This window comes from Bos taurus, chromosome 12, assembly GCF_002263795.3.
Source record: "Bos taurus isolate L1 Dominette 01449 registration number 42190680 breed Hereford chromosome 12, ARS-UCD2.0, whole genome shotgun sequence".
NCBI classification, from domain to species: domain Eukaryota; kingdom Metazoa; phylum Chordata; class Mammalia; order Artiodactyla; family Bovidae; genus Bos; species Bos taurus.
The window spans coordinates 76,490,358-76,509,748 of NC_037339.1; the positions used below are offsets into that span (position 1 = coordinate 76,490,358).

Genomic DNA, 19,391 nt, shown 5'->3' on the forward strand with positions numbered 1-19,391 from the left:
CAAAGTGGAGATGCCAACTCAGCAGTTGAATATATGGGTCAGGCGTTTAGAACGAGGCCTGGACTGGAGATAGGCCTGTGCACATGGCTAGCATAGACATGGGATTTAAAGCAGTAAGACTGGGCGGCAGTGACTGCAAGGCGGCAGTGACTGCAAGGCTGCAGAGCCAGCAACACACTCCAACATTAAGGGGCAGGGTGGGGGAGGTGAGAGGGAAGCAGAAAGAGAGAACGACAACTAAGGAGAAGGTGTCCTGGAAATCAAGTAGGACAGTATATCGAGGGGGTGGAGGTGGTGACTGTGCCAGATGCTGCTTGTGAGGGAAGTGACTTGGGAGCTCAGAACTGGCTACTTGCTGAATTTAGCGACACGGTGGGTGGCCACTGGTGGTCTCGTTGGAGCAAATTTGGAGGAAGTATGTGTTTTTCGTAGCTTTCTTCAGGAGAAAGTTTAAATAAAAGTGTATTGGGAGCACTCATCAATGTTGATGCTTGACCCCGGAGCTTCTATTGAAACACATGTTAAAGGGACCCAGAAACATCGTGATCTCTGCTTGAAAAACATTTGGATAACAGCTTTGTACCTCCCTGGTGGCTCAGATGGTAAAGAGTCCATCTGCAATCCAGGAGACCGGGGTTTGATCCCTGGGTTGGGAAGATCCTGTGCAGAAGGAAATGGCAACCCACTCCAGTATTCTTGCCTAGAAAATCCCATGGACGGAGGAGCCTGGCCGGCTACAGTCCATGGGGTCGCAGAGAGCTGAACATGACTGAGCAACTAACACACACCTAACAGCTCTATTGAACTATAACTTACATGCTGTACAGTTTATCCACTTAAAGTGCACAGTTCAGTGGCTTTTAGTCTATTTACAGAGTTGTACAACCATCACCCCAGTCAATTTTAAAACATTTCATCACCCTAGAAAGAAAGCTCATACCTATTACTGGTCATTGCCTCTGTGGCCCTCAGTCCCGGCCATCCACACATTTACTTTCTGTTTCTATAGACTTGCTTCTTCTGGATATTTCATACAGGTGGAGTCATGTAATAACGTCTTTTGTGAGTGGCTTCTTCCCCTCAGCGTAAGGTTTTCAAGGTTCTTCTGTGTTCTAGCATGTATGAGTATTGACTACTTTTTATGGCTCAAAAATATTCCATTGCGTGGATAGACCATATTGTAAATGCCATTGACTGGCTGATGGACACTTGGGTTGTTTCTGCTTTTTGACTGTTGTGAGGAATACTGCTATGAAATTTTGAATACAAGTGTTTTTGTGGACATGTGTTTTCTGGGGTATGTTCTTAGGAGTAGAATTAAATTTCTACTTTCCTACTAACACTAATATTTAGCTTGTGTTGGTACTGCCACATTTCAGGGCTCAAGGTGAAGAAATGAGACAGGATTAAAAAGGAGGACCTGGAATGCATCTCTTTATTTTCCTGGTCCTAAGTTCCCAGAGCTTTGCAAACAACAGTTACTTTGAATTACTGCGGTGTTCAATGAATAGATATTTTTCTGTGTTCTGTTTTGGAACATAAAACTGTAGCAGGCCCCATCAGAAAGGGTAGAGAGTAAGGGAGTTTACCTGCATTGACTTACTGAAAAATTGTGGTTACTCTCAGAATCCAGGTCATTGTTTACTTTCAGCTACATAAAAATCTTCAAGTAGATCTTCTTACAGCATCTTCAAAATAAAGATGACAGGAAAGGCAGCCAAAGACATTGACTTTGAGGAGAGAAAAAAAGACTTGTAACTGCCTATCAGTCCGTGGATTTACTTCTGGGGAGCATCAGTTAAAAACCTCAAACGTGTCATTTTCAGTGGAATTATATTAATATGAAAGAGTTTTATCAAATATGGTTGTATGTGTGTGTGTGTGCACATGCATGTATGTGCGTGGTTTTAAACATTTCCATAATGAGTTCCCAAGTGCTTTTTTGGCTGTGGTTATTAAAGCTTGTGTGCTTGCGATTTATTTGGCAAAATGCCTTTAGTGAAGAAAAGGATATAGTGTTCTCTTGGTTCTTTGCCCAAAGTAATTTTGGAGAAGTCTGTGACTGTGTTTAGTTCATGTACATTCACTGGAGACAAGTCATTGTAATTACATTTGATCACAATCGGTTTACAGTTGTTTCATCATGTTTTCATGCTGAATATCTACTCAGACATCATAGCAGAACCTAATGGCTACTGTTTTATTTGTACATAAAATGTTTTATAGCCCTTTTTTTCTGCAGTACACACCAGGTTTCAATCATCATTGCTGCGTAGTGAGAGGAAAGCAATGGATAAAGAGCTATCAAAAATCCTCAACTACATTAAGTTTTATTTCGGGTCACCTTGTCATAAAAGATATTGAATATATTTTGTGGCTTTCCCCCTGACATGTTAGCCATGGTAGAAGGGTTACAATGTTTGGAGGAAACCATATGAAATGGGGAACTTTCACCTTTGCGTTTGTTTTGCATTGGAAGCGGGTCTACCAGTATTCAGAATGGCTCCTAGGTAGCCATAAGAGGCAGCATGTTGTTATTCTTGGCATTTACTATAGATGATCTTCTTCACTGTAAGGCTACACATTTTGTCACTATTGTGTTGCTCTAACACCTGCTTTGTGTGGCAGACTCACATCACAGGATGTCATTTACAACCACCAAATGCTGGAGGCTCCTCTCAGGCCAGGATCTGCTGTGGAAGCCTTGCTTCACCAGTGAATTTGGGTGGGTTCACTGCTTATCTCCAAAGTGTCAGCTCTCACTGTTCCTTCTTTTCCCCAAAAGGTTGGTCCCTAGGCCTTCTGAAAACTGCTGTTGTTCTATATGTTTGAGTCTTTGTGGTTGAAGAAGCTCCAGTTAGAAAAGTGTAATTAATGGGAAACTTTGACATCCAGCTGAGAAAATTAGTTTGCATCAAAAAAGGCAAGATAGAGGATTAAAGAAATTTTAGTCCTAATCTAATTAACACCAATTAAAAGATGCAGATAAATTTGCACCAACAAATTGTTAATTATGCACCAATTTGCCTTTTCTGCAACCAAACCAAAATTAGGAAAATATTATTATCCTTTTTTTTGTTTTAGAAGCAGGTTTGTTACAATCATCCTTTGTATAATTAAAGAAGTAGGCAGTAAGCGTTACTGTGAAATATTTTTACTCTCTTGATATTTTTATGTAGGTTAACTCTTTAAAAACAGAAAGTACAAGATAATTCTCCCAGCGTTCATTCACTCACCACACATCTAATGAGGACTGACCAAATGCTGGTCCTTGCTCCAGGCAGGGAAAAATCGAGTCTGTCTGCAGTGATTGGTTTTTCTCATTCAGAATATTTAAACCTGTTTGTACTGCTAATATGCTGCTCCTTTAGAAAAAAACCTTCGTGACCTAAATTGTACAGCTAATTAAACTCTGCCCTGGGTACATGTTTTAAAGGGGGGAGACTGCAGTTTTTTGGGAGCATCAAGAAGTGCTCTTTAATGTCCCAGAACTCCTAACAATGTGGTCTTTTGGAGTATTCTACTTACACCTTCCTCACTTGGAGGATCTGAGTGAGGAATCTGTTTCCTGGAGCGTTACTCAGATGCTCACTCTGCTGGGACTTTCTGTTTACCTTTTGAGTCACTCTTAGAGCCCCTCAGATGGGGATGTGAGTAACTGTGTGTGTGGAGGGGTGGTAGTGAAGCACAGACCTGTTATATCTGCAAAGGGCCCATCTGTCCAGGTGTCATGTAATGAGTAACCACAACCCATTTTATATGAACCGTAATTCTACTGCTTACAAAATGGGAGGAGGATACTGAGAAGGAGATGTCTGTTCGAAATGGAAAGAAATGTTCTAAAGACAAGATTGCTCTAGCCATTGATTATATACAACATTCAGCAACTGCCTTCAGATTTCCAGGGGCCTGTTCAACTTCATTCGGAGAAAACATTTGACCCGTCAAGTCCTGGTGTGTGAAATGGCATCCTAAAGTGTATTATTCTCCAGTGCACATATTTAGAATTTAAATAACAGTATCTAAATGCCCATGTTTGATTCCTGGGACAATATTTAATATAAAAATTTAGGATGCTCAGTCTGCATTTTTCGATATTTGTTTGGGAAACTTTTGCATTCAGGACTGTGACGGAAACCAGAATGGTATATAGTGGCGAAGATTTCACTGGCTAATATTTTTATGGATGGTGGCAGCTAGAAGTTGGCCTCTAATGGGAGAATATCAATGTGGCAATGCCTACAACAGCAAACGGAAGGCATTCTTTAGAAGCAGTGTCTTCCTCCGCATGTGTACAAGAGAATTCTGATACCACAGTGCTTTTAAAGGCTTGTGTAGTTTTGGCTTCGCTGGGTTCCTGTTGCTGCGTGTGGGTTCTCCGGCTGCAGTGCGCAGGCTTCTCATTGTGGTCACTTCCCTTGTGGAGCACGGGCCCTAGGCGTACAGGCCTCGGTAGTTGCAGCTCATGGGCTCTAGAGTGTGGGCTCAGTGGCTGGGGAACACAGGCTTAGTTGCTCCATGGCTTATGAAATCTTCCTAGACCCGGGATCAAACCCATGTCCCCTGCATTGGCAGGTGGATTCTTATCCACTGTACTACCAAAGAGATCCTGTGAAGAATCTTTAAGAAGATGTAGTATTGCACTTTTCTGAGTCTGAAGAGATGTGAAAACTAAATGCAGTGACTGATTTGGGATTGGATCATGGGCCAGGAAAAAAATGGACATAAATTACATTATTGGGACAATTTTTGAGATTTCAGTTACATCTATGGAATAGATAACAGCATGGTACCAATGTTGTTCTTGATTTTGAACATTGTGGTGCAGTTGTGTAGGAGAGTGTCCTTGATTTGGGGGAGTATTTAGGGGTAACGGGACACAATGTTTACAACTTACAGATGGTTCAGAAGAAAATATAAGCACACATATCATATATGAACATCAGTCAATCGATGTAGAGAGGAAGTCATAATAAAGCAATTGTGACAAAATGCTAACACTTGGTGAATCCAGTAAGGGGTATTCAGGAGTTTTGTGGTGCTCTGCTTGCAGCCATTCTGTTAGTTTGAAATTATTTAAATAGAAATGTTGGATTCTTCCCTCAAATTAATAAAACTTCTTATGCATGATTCCAGAAAGAGGTCAGAAGTTCTCCTTATGACAGGGGTCCTCAGACAAAGGCTGCCACTGCGTCACATGTGGAGGGTCAGTCGCACCGACTCAGTCGAAACAGATTCTGAAGATGAATATCCACCAGGGCAGCAGACTGGTTTTGTTCAAAAGTTTAATATATTTCTTAAAAATCTATCAGCCTGATGGAACAGTGAACCAAACGATCCCTTCTGGGTCTATAAATAACAAGGTAAAATGTTCCTAAGTCCATTTATTGCTCACACACCCCTCCCCCGTAAGACTGAGCCGTGGGTTTAGGTGAACCCCAGATCGGCAGTTCACCGTATTGTATGTTCCCTTTCAGACAGGACTTCACAAAGACCCTCTTTTATAAAGAAAACAACCAGCCAATAAAACAGCATTAGAGTACATTATATATGTGACCAATCATTTTATAAAATCTGATGTAAGCCTTCAGGCATAATTGGAGTTCTTAGCAAAATACTTTGGTTTTTAATATTTCTATGACCCTCTAAGGGGGACTTAGCAATTACTCTTAAATTTTCAAAGTGGTACATGGAGTTTTAGCTGTGTGACTTCCATTAAAGCCCATAGGAGTCTTGTTGCTAAAACATCAGACAACTCATGAAAATGTGCCCCTTCTTGTGAAATTGTTAGAGGTAATGGGTGTGGAAGTGTAGCCCGGTATTTCTGGCACATTTACAGGCTTTCTGCACTTGTTTCAAATTTTATACTTTTATAAAGACTCAACAGTTCTATAGGAATTGTGGGGGGAAATCCTATTATGTGTATTCCTAAAGTGAAGGGTAGAAAACTAAAGGAGAACTGATTTTTAAAAGTTCTAAAATAATTCTTCAAGAAAATGCTAGTGTTTAAAAATATTTATCATCTTTACTTCAAAATTCACATATGAGCTCCCAGATTTTAAAAGTATGCCTTTGTTGTTGTGGGTTTAGTTGCTAAGTCATATCCGACTCTTTGGGACCCCATGGACCGTAGCCTGCTTTGCTCCTCAGGGCTAGGAGAGCCCTGATCATGGGATCTTCCAGGCAAGAATACTGGAGTGGGTTGCCATTTCCTCCTCCATGAGATCTTCCTGACCCAGGGTTCGAACCCACATCTCCTGCGTCCCCTGCATTGGCAGGCATATTCTTTACCACTGAGCTACCTGGAAAGCCAAAGTATGCCTCAAAGTAATACTATTAAAAATGACATTTAATGACAAGCTTTCAGTATAGTAATCACATATAAGGTTTTGGGTTTTCATCAGCCTCTTCTGTCGAGACCTACATGACTTAAGCATCATCTGAGCAAAACTTCAGTCCTTCAGAATGGGGGTGGGGAGCAGGGGTCTTCCCAGAGGATAAGCTTTAAGGTTTGCTGAGTCCCCTTTTCTGCCAGGAACCCTCCACATATTCTCAGCTCAGGGTCCTGGCACAGCCTCAGGCGGTGGCCTTGCTGGTGACCCAGCCAAGCCCTCCCCAGGTGCACCCCAGTCCCTCTTAAGGCAGAAACACCCCTGACATTCTGCTTCCTCAGCCTTTGGGAGGACACTGGAGACCAGGAACTGGCTTCCGACATAGATATATTTGTTTTAACACATTCAAAGAGAGAGAGAAGGGAGGGTGAGAGAGGAAAGGGGGGACTCAGTGATTACTTCTTGAGTTAATTATTGTTGGCTCAGTTTCAGTGGTGCTATGTTTTGCTGTAGATTCTTTTTATGAAGCAACATTGAATTATTTTTATTTACGAATCAGACCTCAGAAAGATCCTATAGGGCATACTTTTGTCCTGAAATCTCTACTAATGTATGAAGAGTAGATTTTAGGATGGGTTTTTAAAATGGAGTAACTTGATGTAGAACCAATTTTTCAACAAAACATTGAATGAGTAGCATGGCTTAGGCGTGAGCTAGGCCACTGATTTGCTGTGTCCCAGCTGGAGTCAGAATTAGGGACTGTCTAAATAAGGGAATTTCAGAAAGGCAGAGGAGAAAACCAAGGTACAAATGGGAGGAAATAAGCCATTGTTCTTTTAAAAAGCATAGTAACCTCGATAATGAGAGGCTATGAAATGTCTTTTTATAACAGTAACTTCTTAACTTCACAGCCCTAAGAGCTCCTAGGGTCACTTTCGGAGCGCCCCAGGGCTACACCTGCCTTGCATAGATTAGGGCCTGCTGCAGCTGTCTTCATTTGCAAGACTAAGGTGTAGCCCGATGAGGCTCTGGGTCTCAGTAGGGAGCGCTCCTTCTCGATCTCAATAGGCTGGCATTTCGGATTAAGATGGCCATTGCAAGCCAGGCTCAGAAACTGCAAGATGAGGCAGTAACTATTTCCTGGGTTTTATGTATCTAACCTTACGAGGTATGAAGTGGGAACCGTTGTATGTGGCTGCCTTGAATTAGCCACGCTATTTGCAATCAGCCCTGCTGTAGGGCAGCTGCCTAACCATCTAGCACATCCAGGGGCCAAGCTTCCCTTTGGCACACAAACACGTTTGTAAGGAATGTGTGAATGTATAGGGTGATCCATTGATGAGGACAAAAGGGAATGTCTTTGGAACCCATACCCGTCAGTGTCGGTCTGTGGGTTGGATACGCCTTCTCTGCAATGTGCATTCGTTTCACAGAAAATACAATTAGGATAATTCTTGTGTGTTCTCTACAGGAAGGAAGTGGTATACTGCTTGTGAATGGTAGGCTAAATAAGGGAATCATTAAAGGGTTTTTAATAGACTTTGGAACCAGAAGACATAAGGGACTATCGTTACGTTGCTTTAATTGAGAAATATTTTGCAGTATGAGGAGGCTTAATCAAATTTTCATTACATACCTGGCCAGGGACTAGCTGAATGTTTCTTTAAGCAATTTGATAAAATGCACATGGCAGACTTGTTAGTTATGTGAGAATAGGTAGGGAGGGCTTACGTCTCTCCTGTGGGTGCCTAAGCATCAGATACTTGGTTTACTGTGTTGGGTTAACTGCTTCTGTTCTAATTTCTAATGAACTTTACCACCAGACTACTTGATCATGACTAAACCCAGGAACAATGCAAATGGAATTGCCCCCTGATGGGGAGGAATGGGCCCAGATGGCCCTTAAAAGGTGATAATTAGGAAATATAGCATATCTGAGTAGCTAGAAAGAGAGAAACTTGTTAAAGACAGTCAATCTGTTTGAAGCAATGGTCTTTCCCTTAATTATATGCATTTTCATTTAGAGTTGCTTTAAAGTAAAATTCTCCCAGGAAAATTCTTTAATAGTAGCTGAAACCTAGAAACCACACATTTTTTTGCTACTCTGTTTCAGATTATTTAAAACATTCTTTCCTTCATACATTTTTTGTTTTCTCGATCTGTGTAACAGACTTGCTGTGTGTGTTTTAAGGGGCAGTTTTAGGTTATTTTAGCTCTTATGCTAAAACAGTGGGGGAGTGATTAAAAGTGAGAAAAATATTGGTATATATTTGTAAACTGAGCTTTTAAAATTAAAATAGTTGCAGGATATTACAGTCTGTGATTTCATATACTTTGTAAGATTGCCTTAAAAGTATTGCCTTCTTGGCAGCATAATCTCCAGATTCTTCTTGAATATGTCATTAAAATAATTTTACATATGACAGGTTGGACTTTTTAAGCCTTATCTTTTTATGTGAATTAACATATTTGCATTTGCTAATGATATCATTCCTTAAGCTTTTCTTTAGTCAAAAAAAAAAATTTTTTTTTTAAGCATACAGACTCAGCATTACTAGGAGAATAACAAGTGAACTGAGAATGAGGAAGTGGTGACATAAAGAGAGAAGAAATATGCTCAATATCTCTTCCAGCTTCAATGTGGGATGGAGTATAGTGAAAATAGCTGATGCTGGAAAGGAACGCACAGAGCAAAAAAGAGCTATAATGGCCAGAGGCCACTTCTTCCTTATTTTAAAATTCAGGAAGTAAAATGACATTAAAGTGCTAAATTACATTATTCCAAATATTTTGGCAGTTATATTTTGGCAACTGGGTTGCTTTCCTGAAATGACTCATGCCATCATTCATCCTGACAAAAGCCAGTGGTGCAGATGTGCCTTTTGGGACTGTGGCCAAGGTAAGGCCTGCACTTTCCAGGTCTGCCCACTCAGGTGTTGAAGGATGCTCCATAAAGTAAGCCTCACACCCCAAGCATTGCCCCTTGCACCCTTAGCAAGTGGCTGGCTGAACTCAACACTCTGAAGTGTAGGGGGTCTTAGCATCCAGCCCTTAGGGCTTAATACAAATCCATAAAATATCTTGTTCTACTCAACGACTTATCACATCTTTGACATTTTAAGCCTAGTTATTGAAAAGTGGATATGGTTCATTCTCAATTTCAGAATTCAGAAGCACACATACCAACATAGAATGAAGAAGCACCAAGATGCTTCCTTCAGCAAGCTTCAGGGGGAAATAGAATCAAGAATGAGCCGTGAGCGCACTATTTGCAGGAAGTTTTGAATCGGATCCTTGCAATCACTGACAGGTTGTCCCAGAGGAATAGTCTGGCGCAAACTTCTCTTGTTATCAGTGAAAAACAAAAATTATTTAGTGCAGGCATGCTGCAGGGGAAGAAAAAGTCAGGAGGAAAACTGGAGATAAAAATAATTTCTATCTTTAATTCGATGATTCACAGCAAGGAAGGAGTAGGGTTTATATCCCATGTGCCAACTATATCTGCAAGTGAATGTTTTTTGAAGATTGTACTCAATTATTTCAACTTCAGGAATGCAAAAAGATCTAGCACTGTTTATGAGTGGTTACGTTTATTTACTATTACTTTCTAGATGTGACCCTACTTGAAACTTTTATAGTTGTTGAAAATTTTATCCACCACAGAACGAGTTCTGAGGAGAAAAGCAGCTTCAGCTTCAACTTATCAAGGATTTTATTAAAGGACTTAAATTCGACCAAAACCTAACTTGTCTTTTCTTTTATCGAAACATGATTTGCTGTAACAATATTTAGAATTTTGCTTAACAGCAACTAAAAAGAGCCAAGTTGAAATAGCCCAGGAGATGGATGGCGATTAACTCTGCATTCTTTTCTAGAAGGTTTTATTAACTAGCTCTCTAACTCAAATGGGTTACATCCTTTGAGCAGTAAATTGCATTCCATTTGCAAGCTTTGCAGATGAAATTTGCATGCCGCCTAAATGCTATCCACATTGTTGTGTTAAGTAGAATTTATCTCCCTAGACCTCCCCCGCATCCCCCAGTGGAAAGTGTTACCCACTTTTCTTGCTGGAAGGGCAGGTCCCATGTAGTTTGGCTCTTTGGCGCCATCTTCTTTTTTATTGTTAAATCCACTAAAGCCGGTCATGCCTGGCGATACCAAGTGAGCTCTTTCCGGTGTTCTGGTCTGCTAAGCATTTGGAGTCCTTTGCTGTTCATTTACATGGAATGTTTTCAGCTTCTGTCTTTGCTCTAAGAGCTGATTAAAAGGAACCTTTTAAAAAAATTAAAAGGAAGTAGTTTTTAGTGTAGGTTTTTCCTTTCTGGAATCTTCCCCTTGTCTCCAACCCCCTACCCCCGGTGACCACGTTCCCTGGCCACCCCAGCCTTCCCCACAGCATGTATTTTAAAAAATAATTATGAAGGTATTTTAGGAAGCACATTAAAAATGCACAGCTTGGAGGAGAAGACAGGACTGGGTGATTTCCCCATCACCAGTTGATCATCAGAGTTCCAGTTCTGCTTGTCATTAAGATCTGACAATGTTCCTGAACAGCTGCCCTTCAGAGAACGCTGATACTTAGACACACCCTCCTGTCCCTCATCTGACTTACAAGCACAACTTCTTTGAAAGAATCAATATCAAACTTACATATGAGGATTTACCATTTAATGAGGTAGATTCCTTTTCCATACATACTTTTCAGCTCAACGGGGGTGGGGTGTGGAAATCCCATCTATTTAAAAAAATCATTAATCACAGACTTCTGACATTTTCCTTTTGAATTTCTTCAGGGGGGAAAGTTATTTGAATAACAAACAAATAAACAAAAAACCCTCCTCACAGATAGCTGTCAGCCTCCTACTTCAACAAAAGCTTTCTGTCATCCTGAGACCTACAGTGTCCTGTTTGGTTAGAGGCAGCAGGGTGGTACAGACAGTACTGAAAGGCTTGGGTTAATAAGCACTTTCTGGATTCAGTCTCTTTCCTGATTAACCCTTGGATTACTGCTTCGAGTTTCTAACGCCTGTCGCCACCCTGTGCAGAATTTCTAGCATGGCTGTCTCTCCTGCAGATGCCTCTCTTTAGATGCCCTGTTGGTAGGTAGCTTGAAAATTTGTCAGCATTATGGTTTTCAGCGGAACAGAGAGCAAAGAGCTTAAGCATTACTCCTTATTTTCTGGACCTACAGGTCATTTTCTTAGTGAATAACCAAGTTGGTCTAGAGTTGTAAATAAACTGTGCAAACTAATTTTTAGACATGTGTCTTTAGGTCTTTAGTTCAAACCAACTCAATATAAAACCTCTGGTTTGTTTTTTTTTGGAGGAGGTAGTAGGGCAAACTCGAGGGGATAGAGGAAGACAGGGGAGCCTGGTGGGCTACAGTCCACGGGGTCGCAGAGTCACGACTGGACTGAACAGCAACAAGAAGGATCAGAGACCTTCCCCTTGCCTCTAAGTTGGTGTTCCCTACGGAGCTTCCAGAGCCCCAGGTTCAAAACACATTTGTGTAATGAAATAGGACTGAAATGATATTGTTTCTTGTGACTGTGTTTTAGAGTGAACCATAGGAAACTGCTGCTGTTTGACGACTTTTGACATACAAAAACAGCATTAGAGTACCAAAAATTTTAGTGTAATAACACCTCCTGATAAGAAAATGGAGAGATAAGAAAGCCTGAGGAATTAGACTATAAACTCATTATAAGCAAATAATGACCCCTTCCCTCCCTCCCTCCTCCCTCCCTCCCTTCATCCATCCTTCCTTCTTCCACAATCACTTGTTGAGTCTCCTCTATTGTATGTACTGCTGGTACTAGGGATGAAAGGGATAGTTACTGCCCCCAAATTGCTTAAAAGACAGATAAATATCAGCTGCTCCACATGATGATGAAAACAGAGCCTGGAGGGTGGTGGGAACACAGGAGTTTCTAGGATCCGCAAAACCTGAAACTCACACTGCACAGAGCGCTCTAAATCCTTGTGTTTTTAGAATGTTATCTCTAAGGACTGTATCACAATAACAATAATCCAGAAAGTAGAAACTCAGTGTCCATTCTTCGGACCAGGAGGTATCCAAGTGAGCAATGAATCCAGTAACCTCTTCTCTTCCTTCATTCATGCTTTCCTGTTAAGAAAGTGCTTAAAATCCTTACTGTGTTCTTAATACAAGCAGAGGTGGCATATATAACACTCCTTTTCCCTTAGTTACATTACTCCCAACCCTAAACTCCCATAGCATTTTAAAATAAGATTTGGGAATTCTCTGGTGGTCCAGTGGTTAGGACTCTGGGCTTTCACTGCTGAGGGCCTGGGGTCAATTCCTGGTCGGGGAACTAAGATCCCATAAGCTACGTGGTGCAGCCAAAAAAAAAAGTACAGGTTTTATTGAAAATGAATGTGTTAAGTCTCTCAGTTCTGTCCAATTCTCTGTGACCCTTTGGATTTTAGCCCACCCAGGCTCCTCTGTCCATGGGTTCTCCAGGCAAGAATACTGGGAGTGGGTAGCCATTCCCTTTTCCAGGGGATCTTCCATAGCCAGGAATCAAACCTGGGTCTCCTGCATTGCAGGTAGATTCTTTACTGTCTGAGCCACCAGGGAAGTTTTATTGAGATATCATTCAAATACCATAAAATTCACCCTCTTAACATGTATGATTCAAAGTTTTTCAGTCTATTCACAAAGTTGTACAATGATCAGTGGTGCTTAATCCCAGAATGTTTTCCTGGCGGAGAAGAAACTCCACACCCATCATCTGTCACATTCCCCTCTTCCCTTCCCTGAGAATCCCTGGGTCCACTTTCCCAATCTTTAGATTTGCCTATTCTGGACACTTCATATAATTGTAATTATATGGTTGTGCCTTTTTGTGTCCGGCTGCTTTCTCTCTTGGAGAAGGAAATGGCAACCCACTCCAGTGTTCTTGCCTGGAGAATCCCAGGGACGGGATGTCGTCTCTGGGGTCGCACAGACTCGGACACGACTGAAGCGACTTAGCAGCAGCAGCAGCAGCAGCTTTCTCTCTATCGTAATGTTTTCAAGGTTCATCTCTGTTGTGGGGCTTCCCTAGTGGCTCAGACAGTAAAGAATCTGCCTGCAATGTAGGAGACCTTCCCTGAGTTAGGAAGATCCCCTGGAGAAGGAAGTAGCAATCCACTCCAGTATTCTTGCCTGGAGAATTCCATGGACAGAGGAGCCTGGCGGGCTACAGTCCAAGGGGTCACAACTCTGACACGACTGAGCGACTAACACTACTACATTCCCTGTTGTAGCAGAGATTGATATTTCATTACTTTTTATGATGTCTCATTGCAAGAATATACTGCAGTTTATCCATTCATGCATCATAAACATGTGGGTCATTTCCACTTCTTGGCTATTACGCATAATGCCACTGTGAACATTCTCATACATTGTGGACATATGTTTTCATATCTCTTGGGCAGAACTAGGAGTAAAAATGCTGGGTCATATGATAACTCTGTTTAACATGTTGAAGAGCTAGAATGCATGGCATTTTGTGCCTATGTTATGAAACTTGTTAGGAAGCAGCTTAACAGTCAGATATCATCAGGCCTGCATCTTCCACTGGCTTTTAAGTTTCTTGAGACAAGGGTTGTTGCTGTTCATCCTTGAACCCCACTCCTCCCAGTCCAGTACCCACCACGGGACCCAGTAGGTTCTCAGAAAGTTTTTGAGATTGAAGCTGACCAGTGAAATCCCCAGCACCCCTGAGACGCACACACTTACTCTGTCTCTTCCCTGTAACAAGTGACAGCTTGTCAGGAATGGAAGCAGCTCCCTACCGTCCGTCAAGCTTTCCAGCTGGTTACTGACCCTCCTTATATCTGCTGGGGGCCTCACCAGGGTCTTGCGCTTCCTCCAGGCTGCCTCAGCCGCACAGCAGCAGTGGGGACCCACTCTGGCTTACGCAGATGCTTTGAAAGAAAGATTATTTTAAGCACCACTGAGGTGCAAGCAGAGGCCGGGCTGGTAGAACCTTGCCATTCAGGGGCCCACGCCTGTCTGACACGACCCATGCATCTACTTTATTAGGATTTGGACAAGGAGGCCCTCCAGTGCCTGCCCAGGCTTTGACTTGGCAGCTTGTGCCCGGAGTTTAAGAAAGCTTATTTTAAGACTTTCTCAGAAGGTCAGAGCAGCGTCTTTATAATTCATCCTGCTACCTTTTGTCCAGAGCCAGCTCTTCCTAATAACATCTATTTCAGGTTGGATTTAAGAGACAGAGCCAACCTCTGCTGAACGGGCTACCTTTGATGTTCCAGTGCCTACCGAGGAGGGGAGGGACGGATGGAACCAAAGTTGTAATTGCCCAAATTTACAATAGCTTCTCAGCAGAAGCCAGCACAAAAGAAATGTTAATGCAATAAACTGTAAATGGAAGGAAGCTGAGCGGGATTTATGGTGGGCGCAACCTGCACCAGGCCTCTGGGACCTCCTTCTTTCCCCTGGGAGACATTTCAACAGTCAGAGGAGAACTGGGCCCTTGGAAAGCCAGTGGCTGCTCTGCACCCTCCCTCCCTTATCACTCTCCCTGCCCAGACAGATTCCTGCAAAGACCCGGGGAACCTGATTAAACAGTTGAGGAAGGGGGAAAGTAATCAGTCACTGAGGGCTCAAACCTGAAATCCTGGCCGTGCCAAGAGCCCACATCATTGGCAAGCATGTGTGTTCCAGCTGCAACTGAAGCGTGTTTCTCTTCTTCTCCTCTGAGTTGGGGATCTCTGCACATACAACAGATGGCCGGAGTGTTCGTGTGTCTCAGCCAGGAAGTGAGAGGGCGGCGTGTCGTTCACCAGCCGGGCACGTCCCCATCCTTCAGGGCCACTGCTGTAAAGGGCTGTTTTTCACCTTCGGGTTCCTGCGGCTCTCACTCCACTCAGGCTCACACGTACCTTTACCTGGGTTGTAACGTGTGGAGTGTGCACTGCTTCCTTGTCCAGATTGCTGGCCCGTTTGGTTTTTTAATTAGCTGAGGAGTACCAACTAAATGGAAAATTGCTTTCTGAGATCCCAGTGCTCCGGTTCCATGCTGTGAGGGGCTCCCTGTAATTAAACACATTTTAAGAGTTGTTCTCCTGCGTATGTACTGGGAAAGGACATCAGTGGGCCTTTCCCACTAGTTGGAGAGGTCTGGTTCAGGCCGGAGACTTCAATATTAATACTAGGTTTAGTTAAAAGGAAACTTGTATATCAATTAATTAAGTATGGGGGATTTCCGACCCCCCTGCTTTGATAGTTGGGGAAAGAACTCCTTGGTGGGAAAGTCTTTTTATGCCTTTCAGGGTTAGGAAAATGGTTAAGCACTGGGAGGAAATTGGACAGAAGTCAGGAGATCAGGAGCACAGATGTCAGCAAATTCTCGAAGCCCTCCATCTTAGCTTCCTGGTCCCCACAGTGAGAACGGAGTGCCTTGGGTGTGCCACGGTCCCCTCACAGATCCAGAATTCACCCCAGAATTCTCCCTTTCAAAATAACCTGTCCATGTTTAGAAGTTCCTGCTACAGTTTCAAATGCTATACAAGCAGCTGGTTAGAGCTCAGACACAGAGGGAGACATGTCATATGGAGGATTAGTTCATCAGTAATTAACAAAGGATGAAGGAAACCTTTATGAAGTTTTTTTGCTTAGAGGCTCCACATATACATTTAGAGTAATGGTCCCCAAGTCAGCATAGCCATTAAAGCAAGTTTGATATTCTGTGTAGAATGGTAGGCTCTCCTCTGAAAAATCTTTTTCTGAAAAAGAATTTGCAGTTTTTTCTAAGAAACACATAAAGCAAGTTATGGGGCATATCGAAGTCTGGCACCAGAATCATGTAACACTGATCATTCTTTAGGGAAAAAAAGTACTGGAATCAAAGTCTACTTGTTGTTTAGTCACTAAGTCGTATCTGACTCTTTTGCAATCCCGTGGACTGTAGCCTGTCAGGGAGGCTTCCTTGGGAAAGCCTATACTTGGGAAAGAAGGAAAAAGAAAAGAATGAAAACAAAAACCCAAAAAGAACAAAATACCTGTAGACAAAGAGCTGTACATGCTCAACCCTCTTATTTTTTCACAAACATGCACACCTAGATCTCATGACCTACGTCTTCCCCTGACACTGTCTTTTCTCTGCTTTGCCGCAGAGCTCATATTTTTCCTGTGTGTCTGCTGCCGGTACTTGCCCAAAGCATAAGCCATTGTACTCTAGTGTCCAGACCCATTTGGCCAAGCTCTTGGAGCTAGTTTCTTGTTTTTCAGTCTTGGCTGCCATTTAGGGTGTGTGACAATAGAAAACACCTGGGATGTGGCTTTCGCAAATCCTTGAATTAGAGTCTCAGCACTCTGGTTTCCTCCTCTGTCAAATGGGGACAGTCAGAGTCTTGACAGACTGGTTGAAAGAGGTGTGTGGGGACTTCCCTGGTGGTCCAGTGGCTAAGACTCAGCACTCCCAATGCAGGGGGCCCAGGTTTGATCCCTGGTCAGGGAACTAGATCCCACATGCCGCAACTAAGACCCAGCATAGCCCAAGAAATAAAAATAAATATTTTTTTTTAAAAGGAAAGAGGTGTGTGGACAGTGCAGTGGTTTGCAACAACAGCCAAATAAATGAATAAAAATATGTTTTTTTTAAAAAAGAGATTTGTGTACAGTGGGGTGATTTGCAACAACCTTCCCATTTCATTTCACCTGCAAATGTTACAAGCTTGTGATTTACTAGTGAGAGTAACGTCAGCCCTCTTTTGTGCTGATGTTTTTGCTTTTGCTTTAACCCACAGACTTTCAAATCTCAGGGTGAGCAGGGCACTGGGTCAGCAGGTATGTTAGGAAAAATGCTTTGATTTAAGGTATAATAGGAAAGAGATGAATTAAGGGTGTTAATGTAGTCTAATCTAAACCCCATGAAGCTTCATAGGACATGCAAAAGACCAGACCGTACACCACATATATGCTCACACGCTTCTGAATGTTATGAAGACAGTTTGCCTGGCTGTAGTTTTTAAATTGTTGGTATCAGATGGGCTTGGGATTGTCAGGCCCTGATGGAGTTTCCAGGAAAAGGATTAGTGTCATTTCTGGGCCCCCACTAGAATTCCGTTCAAGCTATAACTAGTCACGTGAAGTCGTAGGTTAAATGATTTGGGAATAAAATGTCATTTGACGTGACAGAAATGAACCCTCGGTGGCCCACACTCCCCCTGGGACTCGCTCTCACTTACGCTTCTTGTGTTAAGTAATTTTATTAACTGAGGCAAAGGGGGGCATGAGGTGACAAGGGAAATATTTTTTGCTAACATTTTAATCCTAATCACAAAATTTATTGTGTGTGGTTTTGTATGCACTTGTAGCTACAAAGGCCTGGAAGACAATGAAAGTAAAAATTGGAACGTGTTGTTTTTCTTCCCAGGTGTTATTTAAAGCATTATATGAGTTGTCAAAAAGATTAATTGTTGTTGCTTGCAGCTAAACAGATGATAAATTTTAAAATTATATTATTACGGTGTGTCAGCGTAAAAGCTCTGCGTCCCAAGCGTGTCACCTTTTCTGTTGCTGTTGACAAGGCTCACGTTTTATAGCACGCCGCCAGAAGGTGTTGACGTATATTCAGATCACTGATTAAATGTTTTTAAAACGTGCCACTCACAAACTAACCCTGATGTTCTATGAAAGAGTCATTTTAAGGAGTAAGATTTTTTTTTCCCCTGCATCATTGACACAGAAGAGATTTTAAGCATTGCCATTAAAAAGAAAAGAACCCAACCCTCATGTGATTACATTTTCCGATTTTAGATTTCAGCAGCAAAGAGAAAGCGTATTCTCCTCGTTTCTCTTCTCCACAGGAAAGGCAGGAACGTGGTGTAAAAGTACCGCAAGGAAGGTGCTAAATGGTCACTTGTAAACACCCCTTGTTGGGCACAGGACGACAGCCTAGGAGTGACAGTCCTGCCGTCCGTCGTATTGGGGTCGTAAACTCTGGAGTTGTGACTCCTTCTTGTTCAATGCGCTGACAGCCCCTGTCTACAAGGAATCACAACAGACAACTTTTCCACAGCAGCTGAGGGTGCAGAAGGCTTTATGTTCCTTTTCACACTGTGATGCTTAAAGACATGGCTGGTCCTGGCTTTTGGCGTTTTATGGATGGCCTTTCGACCAAGGTTTCCACGAACCCAGCTGTGTATTTGCCACAGTAATACACTTTATGCCTCAAGAATCAACACTGTAATACTCCTCTTTTCAGTGTGAAGGTATTTCTGGGATCCTGTCAATATATTCTCTTGTCTCTGAGCACAGCACGAAGGAACTTGAAAACAAGTGATTTACTGTTCGTTACGGGGAAGTTGGATCTTTTTTCCCACCCTGATTGTCAAGATTCCTTTGTTGATGTCAGTTTCAGAGCGCGTATTTTCCCTTCTGAGTGCACAGGACGTTGACACTGCTGCCGTGATGCTGCGGAGGATGATGTAAGACAGCCATAGGCCCGTGTCTGTTGTCACTTCAGCTCAGTGTGGAGCAAGCGTAGAGGTGTTTCAGTGACAGCCGCGGGTGCCCTTGGTGGGGGGAGGTGGGGCTCGGAAACCAAATTTCCAAATGATCTCTGTGACCATAAGTAGCTAGAGGTCGTGTGAATACTCATGGCAGCAATACTGATAGCAGCCTTTTATGGAGCACTTAGTGCACATGGGGAATCCTCACCAGTTCACATAGAGTGTCTCATTTAATTCCAACAACATAACAGCAGCTGTGTAAGATTATCCCCATTGTATCAAAGGAGTGAAGCAGGACTCAGTCATACCTCTGGTAAATAGCAGCCAACACTTGAAACCAGGCCTGCTAGATTTTAAAGCCACTTTCACATTCATTCAGCAACTACCTATTGGTTCTCTCTTATGTGTTAGGCAGTGTTTTCATCACATCTGTCTTTTAAATTTGCTTTTTTAACTTAATTTACTCATTTGGCGCTTTCAGAAAATTGGCATTTAGAAACCTCACCACACACTGCACCTGGCACATGCTGCAAGGGACGCATCTGTTTACAACATTACCTGTAAGAAAAA

At 42.4% G+C, this 19,391-nt stretch overlaps 1 protein-coding gene and 1 non-coding gene across 7 annotated transcripts in view; both read left to right on the forward strand.

The window, feature by feature from the left end:
- Positions 1 to 19,391, forward strand: part of CLYBL (citramalyl-CoA lyase) — a 231,633-nt gene that overhangs the window by 59,657 nt on the left and 152,585 nt on the right. The gene's annotated exons all lie outside the window — the stretch shown is intronic.
- On the forward strand, positions 16,753 to 16,825 carry TRNAG-CCC (transfer RNA glycine (anticodon CCC)). The gene has a single exon. It is a non-coding gene; the product is annotated as a tRNA-Gly (tRNA).